Here is an 11,390-nt window from a genome sequence, read left to right on the forward strand (position 1 = left end):
ACCAACTTTTTTTCGAAATATTGTTGGTGGAGATTATGCAGGGGTTAAACTATTGCAAATATGCTACTTATAAAAAGAAACAGGAAGTTAACAGACAGGAAGAGCTTATTAAAGAAATAGAAAACATTGAATTACAAGATAACATAGATATCACGTTATTGGAAGTTAAAAACAATGAGTTAAGAGAAATAAGAAACAGAAAACAAGAAGGTAAACTTATTCGATCCAGAGCTAAGTGGGTATTTGAAGGAGAAAAACCTTCCAATTATTTTTGTAATCTAGAAAATAGAATTTTACCTCAAAAATGATGAATAAATTATATTCTAACACAGGGGAACTATTAAACAATCGGAATGAAATAATAAATGAAACTAAAAACCATTATAAGACTTTATACTCACACAGAGAAAGCAGTGAAGTTAATTTGAACTTCATTATAGTCAATAACAATATACATAAACTATCAGAAAATGAGAAATTAAATATGGAAGGTGAACTTACAATTGAAGAAATGCTTGTTAGTTTAAAGAAAATGTCTAATTTCTCCTCACCAGGCAGTAGCGGCTTTATTGTAGCATTCTACAAGTTCTTTTGGATAGATTATAATAATTGGATATTTTCTAGTACGTTCTGTTAATCAAGCCTTTAATGCAGGGGAATTGTTGGTTACACAAAAGGAAGGGGTGATAACTTGCATACCGAAAGATGACAAAGACAAATTGTTTCTTAAAAATTGGCGCCCAATATCACTTTTAAATGTTTCTTACAAAATAGCTTTGGCGTCCATAGCTTCTCGTCTTAAAACAGTGTTACCCTATTTGATCAGTGAAGACCAAAGCGGTTTTCTACAAGGCCGGTTTATAGGGGATAATATTAGGCTTATTTATGACATAATGTTCTATGCGGAAAAACATCAGCTTCCGGGAATGCTTTTGCTAATAGATTTTGCCACAGCTTTTGATTCTTTGTCATGGTCATTCATGTATAAAGTTTTTAAATACTTTAACTTTGGGGAAAACTTCATCAAATGGATAAAGTTATTTTATAAAGATATTAAATCATGTGTTATTGTTAATGGTCACCTTTCTGACTGGTTTAACATACATCGAGGTTGTCGTCAAGGAGACTCTTTGTCTCCTTATTATCTTATATCTTTATAATATGCGCAGAAATACTGTCGATACTTATCAAACAGAACAAGAAAATAGATGGTATTAAAGTAAATGATACAGAATTTTTAGTTTCTCAGTATGCAGATGATACAACATTGTTACTAGATGGTTCAGAAAAAGCATTAAGAAATACAATGAAAGTTTTAAAATTTTATGCAAATATTTCTGGGCTAAATATAAACATTGATAAAACAAAGGCAGTTTGGATTGGATCTATGAACAAGAGCTGTCTGATGACAGCGCACTCGACTATTCGAAGAATTGATTGAAGAATGGGGTCAAAATATTTCCACGGATATTCAGACAAAAGGAATAAATAGATTAGACAAACAATGTTCCTGTATTACTTTGATTTCGATAAGTCTTGCACTAAATGGCAATATATGAGCCAATTTCAAAGTCCAAAAAGGGCCATAATTCAGTCAAAATAGTTATGTACTCTTGCCTACAGATGGAAATCATAATGATAAACAAGTGTTCAAAGTTTAAAAGCCATATGTCAAATAGTTTTGACAAAACATGGACTTGTATGAAAACAGAACCAATTTCAAAATCCAAAAAGGACCATAATTCAGCCAAAATAGATGACAGAGTTATGTTCTCTTTCCTACAGATAGAGACTATTATACTAAACAAGTGATAAAAGTTTCAAAGCCATATGTCAAACACTTTACAAAAAATATGAACTGGTACGAAAAACTTAACAAAGATTTCTAAGTCAAAATGGGCCATAATTCAGCCAAAATCCTTGATGGAGTTATGTACTCTTGCCTATAACTGGACATGGTGATGGTAAACAGGTGTTGAAAGTTTCAAAGCTTTATCTCAAAAGACTTTGTCAAAATATGAACTGGTACGAAATATTAACCCAGATTTCTAAGTCAAAAAGGGCCATAATTCAGCCAAAATCCTTGATGGAGTTATGTACTCTTGCCTATAACTGGACATGGTGATGGTAAACAAGTACTGAAAGTTTCAAAGCTTTATCTCAAAAGACTTTGTCAAAATATGAACTGGTACGAAAAACTTAACCATGATTTCTAAGACAAAAGGGGCCATAATTCAGCCAAAATCCTTGATGGAGTTACGTACTCTTGCCTATAATTTGACATGGTGATGGTAAACAGGTGTTGAAAGGTTCAAAGCTTTATCTCAAAAGACTGTCAAAATATGAATTGGTACGAAATATTAACCCAGATTTCTAAGTCAAAAAGGGCCATAATTCAGCAAAAATCCTTGATGGAGTTATGTGCTCTTGCCTATAACTGGACATGGTGATGGTAAACAAATATTGAAAGTTTCAAAGCTTTATCTCAAAAGACTTTGTCAAAATATGAACTGGTACGAAAAACTTAACCATGATTTCTAAGTCAAAAGGGGCCATAATTCAGCCAAAATCCTTGACTGAGTTATGTGCTCTTGCCTATAACTGGCCATGATGATGGTAAACAAGTGTTGAAAGTTTCAAAGCTTTATCTCAAAAGACTTTGTCAAAATGTGGACTGGTACGAAAAACTTAACCCAAGGTGTGACGCCGACGCCGACGCCGACGCCGTGGTGAGTAGGATAGCTCTACTTATTCTTCGAATAGTCGAGCTAAAAATAGTAATACTACTTTATGTGCAGATTTAGGTATCAAGTGGAAATTAAAGTAATAATTTTAAACTATTAGGTGTGACCTTTACAACAAATTTAAATGAAATTGTAGAAATAAACTATGCCCCCAAAATTGAAGAAATTAAAAACCTATTGACGCAATGGACAAAAAGAATTATTACATCGATTGGAAAAATAGTACTGATAGAAACTCTGGCATTATCAAAGATCAATCACTTAGCTGTAAGTCTACCAAATCCTAACTTAAACACCATAAAACAAATACAAAACCTTTTTTACAAGTTTTTATGGAATGGTGCTCCAGACAAAATTAAAAGAAATATTATAACACAAGATTACAGTAAAAGTGGTTTAAGAAATATTGATGTGGAAAAGTTTATGAATTCATTGAAAATAACATGGTTAAGAAGATATCAAAAGAAGAACACAAAATATTTTACATTGGTTAAAGAGATGTGTCCAATGATAACTTATTTTACAATATATGGTAGTGACTATATAAAACAGAGGCTAACCACAGTAGACAATCTTTTTTGGAAAGATGTGTTTAGTGGTTTTATTCTCCTTTCAAATAAAAAGGATCCTGAAAAATGGGAAGAATATCTCTCTATGCCAATATGGTACAACAATAGATTTAAAATAGGGGGGACCAGTTTCTGTTACAGACTTTATTTTAATGCAGGAATATTATTTGTAAATGATCTTATGAATAGGAATGGTAACTTTTACACATATGAGAATTTGTTAGACATGTATGATATTCAAACCAATTTCCTTCAATATCAGAATATGCTACATTCATTGAGAGCCGAGCTGGACAGATTGCATTTTACACACCTAGCAGTTAAAGATACTAACCCAATCCAGCCATTATTATTAAGGCTAATAAATAGTAGCGAAAAGGGTTGTCGTAAAATATATGACACAATATTAAAAAATGAAAAAGCACCAACTTCCAAAAGTAAATGGATTGCAGATCTGAACTTGAATAATAATTTTGACTGGAAAAATACTTATAAACTGCCATTTAAAATAACTAAGGATTCAAAACTCCATTAGTTTTAATTCAGAATCAACCATAGAATACTGGGGACAAACTATTTATTAAAAAAATGGGACTTAAACCGGATGATTTATGTTCGTTCTGTAAATAACAGCCAGAAACTATAGTTCATTTATTTTGGGACTGTAACACAACACAATTGTTTTGGCAAAGTGTCAAAAATTGGATAAGAAGAAAATATAACATTACAGAATCAGACTGGTCAAAAACAAATGTCATGTTAGGAAATAGAATAATCCAAACTGCCTTAAATAAAATAATAACAACAGCTAAATATCATATTTATGAAAGTAAAATGAATTTTTCTGACCCAAATATTCAGGTTTTTATAAAACAGATTTAATACACTGCTTTTTAACATGGAAAAGTTTCAAGCAAATCAATCAATGTCAATGAATAAATTTAATAAAATATGGGGCGGTCATGCAGTATTATTTGGAGAAGACAACTAACATAAAAAAGGCATATTATTAATAACACTGTTGTAAAAAAAAAATCCTATTATTATACACCATTTCCCCTTTTGTAATGTTGGTCTTTGAAACACTAACCAAAGACTACCTTTGTACCTCTATATATTATAATTTAACATACATTTTAGATAATAGTGACTTATTACTATACTTGCCAAAAAAAAACACATTTACAATTTACTTAGAACATATTGGAAGGAGCCTGAATATATTAGTTTTGTTTTCTTATGATATAAGTAAGCAAAGAGTATCAGTGCAAGGGAGAGAAACCCTTTAAATACATTATTGAAAATGCCTATAAGTTAATTCCCTTGTTTGTATGATGTGATCTTGTGTTTCATTTTCAACTTTCCAAATTGTGGAGTCTTGCCGTTTTGAATTTCGTGCAAGGCACACAATTATTTATCTATCCTGAAATTAAGATTAAAATTCTTAAGACTATCCTATATCTAAGTATCGGATAGAAGTATGCAAATGGATTTGTAAAATGGATATAAATGCAAGATATTCTCGTAATTATTCTTAGCTCGTTCATTTATTTACTGTTTTTGTCAAAGTCACAAAAAAAGTTTTGTTTATTCCAACCTTTTTATATTGAATAGTACGATCGAAATTTCTTGCTCACAAGTATATACAGTGTTATATATATATATTGTTCTCACTTATGTACATTTACAGGTATTCATTAATTAAAAAGAAAAATGTGCTTAAGGGACTTGTCCCATTGATAAAAGGCTAGAAAGCTTGTATGTATATTGTAAGTGTGGCTGAATAATAAAATGATATATATATAAAAAAAAATCTATTATTGAGAAAAAAATTACGAAACTGTAGCGAGCATCTTTAACCGATGCCAAAGATCAAATGACGACAAGACCTCCTAAATATTTTTTTAAAAATCAGTCGAGCCAAAACAACAATAGTACCTCTATGAAAGATACATTTTCTCATTTAGAAATATTGATTAATGAATGAATATAATGTTATGAGAATCTGGGACGTTTTAATTAAAATACCGTATATTCTACAATTTAGGTTACCGTTTCCGTATATTTATAAGGTTTGGGCTTACACAGTTGTGGAAACAAACATCTGACTGTGAATACACGTAACGATCTTACCGTAAAACTTTAACTTATACTGGACTGAGGTCAAAAGATGTATAAATGAAAGTTGTCCGAATATTTCCACTGAATGGTCAAAGACAGATATTATTCTAGGTAATGAAAAATTTAGCATTGCATTAATGGACTACTAATTACTAAATGCGAAATTTACTATATATCAATGTTGAACTAGAAACGTATTTCCAAGCTTTCAGTTATTCAAAACACAAATGGAAATGCTATTGAAACTTGAACATTTTAATGCTAAGAAAGAAAACAAATTAAACAAATTCAATGTAAAATGGAGTGATTGTCTATCTCTGCTTTCACCAGACAACTGATCTTTCTTTTGTACAGCTCATTTCGAAATCTCCCCATGCTGCACCACCAACCCCTACTTTGTTTTTGTCCCCTCCCCCCCCCCCCCCCCCCCCCCCCCACCTTTTTTTTTTCTCTCATGTTTTTTTGCATAGCCTCTCATGCCGATCTGGTATCTTTTATTTTTGTTCTTTATTAAGGTTATAAGGAGTAGGTATTACAAACAAGAAAGATGAATAACTGTGTTTTGATTAGCTTATTATACTTGTAGGAATTATTTCCCTTTATGTAGCTCAATAGTACTTATGATACTCTGGTATTGCTTTGACCCTTGTTTTGTTTAACACAATTGGTTTCTGCTATTGAGACCAGTGTAGATCTTGATTAGCCTGCACTGCAGTGCAATCTGATCAAGATCTGTGCTGTTTTTACGCCTATTGGTCAGTATTTTTCGGTAAACATCTTGTAATCTCCATAGTACTGTTCGAATTGAAGGACAGACAATTTCTTTAAAGAAATCTAGCATGGCAAGGGTCAGGGCTTTATACAAGTTTTATATAATACAAACTTTTTCAAATAACTCAGTATGTAATTACCTACTTATAGAATATCTCTTATGCTATATGCTATATGCTGTAACCTACTTTGACAAATAAAAAAAAAAAAACTTTAACTAAGGTGTGGCTCCAAAAGTAGAATATCACTTATTATTTTTCGAATAGTCGAGCTAAAGTCTGAGTAACAGCAGCTAAGAGTCATAGATAATAGATTTTTTATTTTATGTTTACAGCAGTTTTCGTGTAAGATACCAAAATGCAGTGTTAGGATAGGAACGTGAGGTTGGAGTTGGGATTTTGACATAAGCAGACGTTGTCCACGACCACAATAATTCATATTTCAGTGTGAGTTTTCGAAATAGCCAAAGAGAGGTGTTTGGTATTGCTGTATCATAAAATACGGTTTTTAAAGCTAACTTACCTCCGCCGTTCTAAACATACGTTGTACTTGTACCACTCAGTCAGAACTGGTACGCCTTGCTAGTCTCTTCCTTCCGTGATCTGTTGCTTATTCGATGCTGGTTACAACCAGGGATGCCATCTGAAAGTCAAAGGTTCAAATTAGTCTACATAAATAACTTTTACCTGACTTTTTTTATATAAATCAACAAACCGTAGTATACATATATTGGAATGCCTTGCTGGTCAATAGTAAAAACTATTGCCCGATGTTCGACAGAAGACATGAGAAATGAATTTCGAGTAGTTAGAGTTTTTCAAATTTTGACTGTAGCCCTTGAACTTTAACCGGGCATATAACATAAACTATGGACCGATGCTTTATAGAGAAAATCATGTAATCATACACAGTTATTGAATGTTTGGCCGGTCAATAATTGTTTTGTTGCAAAACTTCGGTAATATCTTAGTAGGGAGAGTGCATGCAGATCTATGGATCTCATGTTTTCTGTATTTTTTTTTTAAATACGGAGTGTCTGAATGTAGAATTTGGCAGTTACTTGCACTGCTACAGATTCCAAGAACGCTGTTAGGCTAATTGTACTGAAATACTGTTGAAATAAAAACAGCTCTGGATGCATTTTCGTCCTCAATGTTTAAGTTGAAGCATAGACTGGTTAATAGCACATATTATTAGATAAGGGAATGACTAAGTATAAGTTATGTATAATGTATTAAAAATTTTATTATTTATATTAATGATACCTGGGTAAAGGAACTCTACGCAATATGATATCTAATACTGCATGCACAAACGTTTATTGACTGAACGCTATGCTAAAGGGGCATAACTTTTGTCAAAATTCTAACAAGAGTTATACGGATTGTTTCTCCTGGTGTTAAGTATTTTAAGTATCAAGTCAAAATTTTTGATAGTAACAGAGATACTTGACTTTATTAAAAAATCTAACCAAAATATTTTAAGTTTAAAAGGGGCATAACTCTGCCAAAATTCAAATCAGAGTTATGGGGTTGTTTCTCCTGGTGTAGACTTTGATATTAAGTTTCAAGTCAATAGCTTTGATCAAAAACTTCAATAGCTGTGCAATAGCAAGTGCAATAGCTCTACTTTTTCTTCTGAAGTCAAGCTAAAAAGGGTCATAATTTAGTCAAAATAGTTGACAGCGTTATGTACTATATATGCCTACAGATGAAAATCATGATGATAAGCAAGTGTTCAAAGTTTCAAAGCCACGTGTCAAATAGTTTTGACAAAACATGGACTTGTACGAAAAGTGAACCAATTCTAAGTCCAAAAAGGGCCATAATTCCGCCAAAATAGTTGACAGAGTTATATACTCTTGCCCACAGATGTAAATTATGATAATAAACAAGTGTTTAAAGTTTCAAAGCCACATGTTCAACAATTGTGATAAACTGTGCACTTGTACGAAAAATGAACCAATTTCCAAGTTCGAAAAGGGCCATAATTCAGCCAAAATAGTTGACAAAGTTATGTAGTCTTGCCTACTGATAGAGAGAGATTGTTACAATAAATAAGTGATAAAAGTTTTCAAAGCCATATGGCACATAGTTTACACTAAATATGAACTGGTACGACCACTTCACCAAGATTTATATGTTAAAATGGGCCATAACTCAGCCAAAATCCTTGATGGAGTTATGTATTGCCTATAACTGGACAAGGTGATGGTACACAAGTGTTAAAAGTTTCAAAGCTTGATCTCAAAAGGCTTGGTCAAAATGTGGACTGGTACGAAAAACTTTGCCAAGGTGTGACGCCGACGCTGACGCCGTGGTGAGTAGGATAACTCTACTTATTCTTCGAACAGTCGAGCGAATAATTTAAGATAAATTCTACTTTGAGTCGGCAAGACACGTAACAACATAAGCACTCCAGGCACTTTTGAACCGACTACGCATAAACAAATTTATAAGGAACAATTTTTAAGTAAAAACAGTTGTGACAGAAAGACAATGATTGCAAGCATTAAGAGATCTAGTTTGTAAGTCGAAACTAAACACATTTCTAGCACATAACAGAACACGAGATGACATGGCAACAACAACTTTTCATGTAATAATGATGAATAAATAAATCATGTGGCAGCTGCTGTTCTAGGTCAAGACCTAAAAGCTGCCATGAAAGAGAGATATAAAAAAAAAATGAACCAGCAAAAAAGAACAAGAGATTCATAATTAAAAGCAAAGCTAAAGGAAGTTATCATCCCAGGATATCGGACCTGAGGTAAACTGAATGAGAGTTCGAGTTTTGTCAGGAGCATGTCAAGCACAGCCTGCACAGTCCTTCAGTTCGACATGGCTATGTATTAATCAAGCCTAGTTTTTACCAAGTTTAAAGTTATCAAGCTATAACGTACCTTCTTTCATGAAACATGCCGCTACCAGCCCGTCGTCGGCATTTCTTCTGTACCATTTTCTAGTCTAGCATTGTTTTTAGTTTTCCACCCAACAAACTTATGTCCGACTTTTTGACTTGTGAGCGAAGACTCACGTAAAGCTCGTGCGAGTTTGAGTGGTCAAATTACAAAAGCAAAAGCAGAAACCATTCTATGGATGTATTTAGCCCCTGGGCTTTTTTTGTTATTTTGTAATCAAGGTCATAATAAAGTGTGCATTCATGTCAATACAACACATAAAAAGTATATTAAAATGATTATCGGGGTTTTTACATCAAAATATATGCAATAATTTCAAAATATACCTACAACTCACTTTAACGAAACCTACATATAATATGGTTTTTTTTTTGTTTTTTTTTTTCTTCTTCTTTTTTTTTTTTTTAGTGGGGGAGGGGATAAAAATATAACAATATTTATAGTAAATGGCCTGGATTAGGGATAGAAATGTGACAATATATATAGTAAATGGCCTGGTATCCTTTAAATGGGAATTTGGAGACCAGTCTTAAAATGCTTCCGTGTGAAATTGTTCAGTTTTGAAACTGCGCATTCAGATGCGTCAGATCTAATACTTGTCTCCGAATTGGGCTTTATAACCTCACATCCTGAGTGGTTGTTTGAATGTACCAATAGTAATGTTGCATTCTGAGACCGGAATCTGTATAGTGATTTTTCGATCGTAATTCGCCTCTCCTGTCGCACACGCTTTCTCATATCATCGCACGTGGTCGAGTGCTTAAGGCTGCTCTCGCTTTCGTTGATTCTAACATCGTCTGGAATAAGATCCTTTGGAAGTATCACAGGTTGTTACTTTTATAGACTGTTTATACTTAACAGTAACGTGCGTCGTGCATTAAGTCTTCTCCAGAGCGGGAAACTAATACTTAACCCTCACGCGTGCGCCAAATTTCCGATATTCATTATGTTGTTTTATTGAATCGGAGATCCTCGGTAATGTACGTTTATCACGGATAATGACGGAGGTTCCCGATGCAATTCGTCCGTGTGTTTGTCCGTGCAGTCTTTGTGAACACTTGTCATGTATGTCCAATCGTCTTGTTTGACTTACGTGTATGAATGAGAGATAGAATAAGAGAAAGAAATACATCTAATGTGGTGGTATAATGTGGTGGAATAAAATGTATAGATCCGTGTGCTTATTTGACCCACACATTTCACGCTAGTTCTTTGGCATTATTTCGAATTATTTAACGTGTCAAATGTTTTAAAATCATATTTTAATTTTAAAAATATAGAAACAGTGTCATTGTTATACATTTATTCACAGGTTGTCATTAATTCATAAAATTATTTTCATTTCCGTACTGCCAATTCAGTACGCCATCACTTCAGGTTTATCAAACGTGCAGGCCTAGATCTACCACGTACTTGATCGCTACCCAGTGTAGCAGTCGTTCAGAGTATTATTTTGCCGTTGGGATGACTGTCGTCAATAATATATCCGTTTCTTTGTAGCCATTAAAAACGTCCATGTTAGTGTTGTCACCGGGTTAGAAATTTGTCTTTTATACTACCGTAGTGTGTTGCAGACATCATCGTTGGAGCTGAAGTCATCGTTTTTGATATGGATCTCTGCACCTGCTAATCATGAGTTGATTATCTCCTAATAAGGAGTTACTTAGTCATAACTGGGAGTATCTAAGGTAGTTACTTCTCTGACTCAAAAGTACTTTAATACTAAATCCGAATTAGTAGTAAGAAATACGAACTCAATTTTACACACGTGGTACTAGGTAGACTAGCTCCTAGACTATGATATATTTTTTTCCCATTTTTATGAGTGAACTGAGCCAGTCTATATCCTATGTCCAATATCATAATGATAATTTTAACATCAGTCGTCTTAGAAAATCTCTAGAATAGACTGGCTTTTGTCTCTATGAACATAAAAAAGAAAAAAATCATAGAAATATCTTAATTATCAGTCTAGTGGCTAGTCTAGGTACTAGGACGCTCATAATCATATTTCATGGAATAATATACCTTAAAGACCCACCACGACTTAGTGACCTACTTTTTTCACCAACAAAAAGGTAATACGTAGCTATACTACAAGTTTTCAGGTAGGCAATTTAGGCCCTTCCTGAATAAATATGTTTTCACAACTTCATCTGCAAACTTTTTCAGTCATTTTCTCTTCAGCATAGTTTTAAGAATATAGATGAATAACTATCTTACACTGAAGAAACAAAGTGTGATTGAAAATAAACTAAATACACT

This window comes from Mercenaria mercenaria, chromosome 11 (genome assembly GCF_021730395.1).
Source record: "Mercenaria mercenaria strain notata chromosome 11, MADL_Memer_1, whole genome shotgun sequence".
Classification (NCBI taxonomy): Eukaryota; Metazoa; Mollusca; class Bivalvia; order Venerida; family Veneridae; genus Mercenaria; species Mercenaria mercenaria.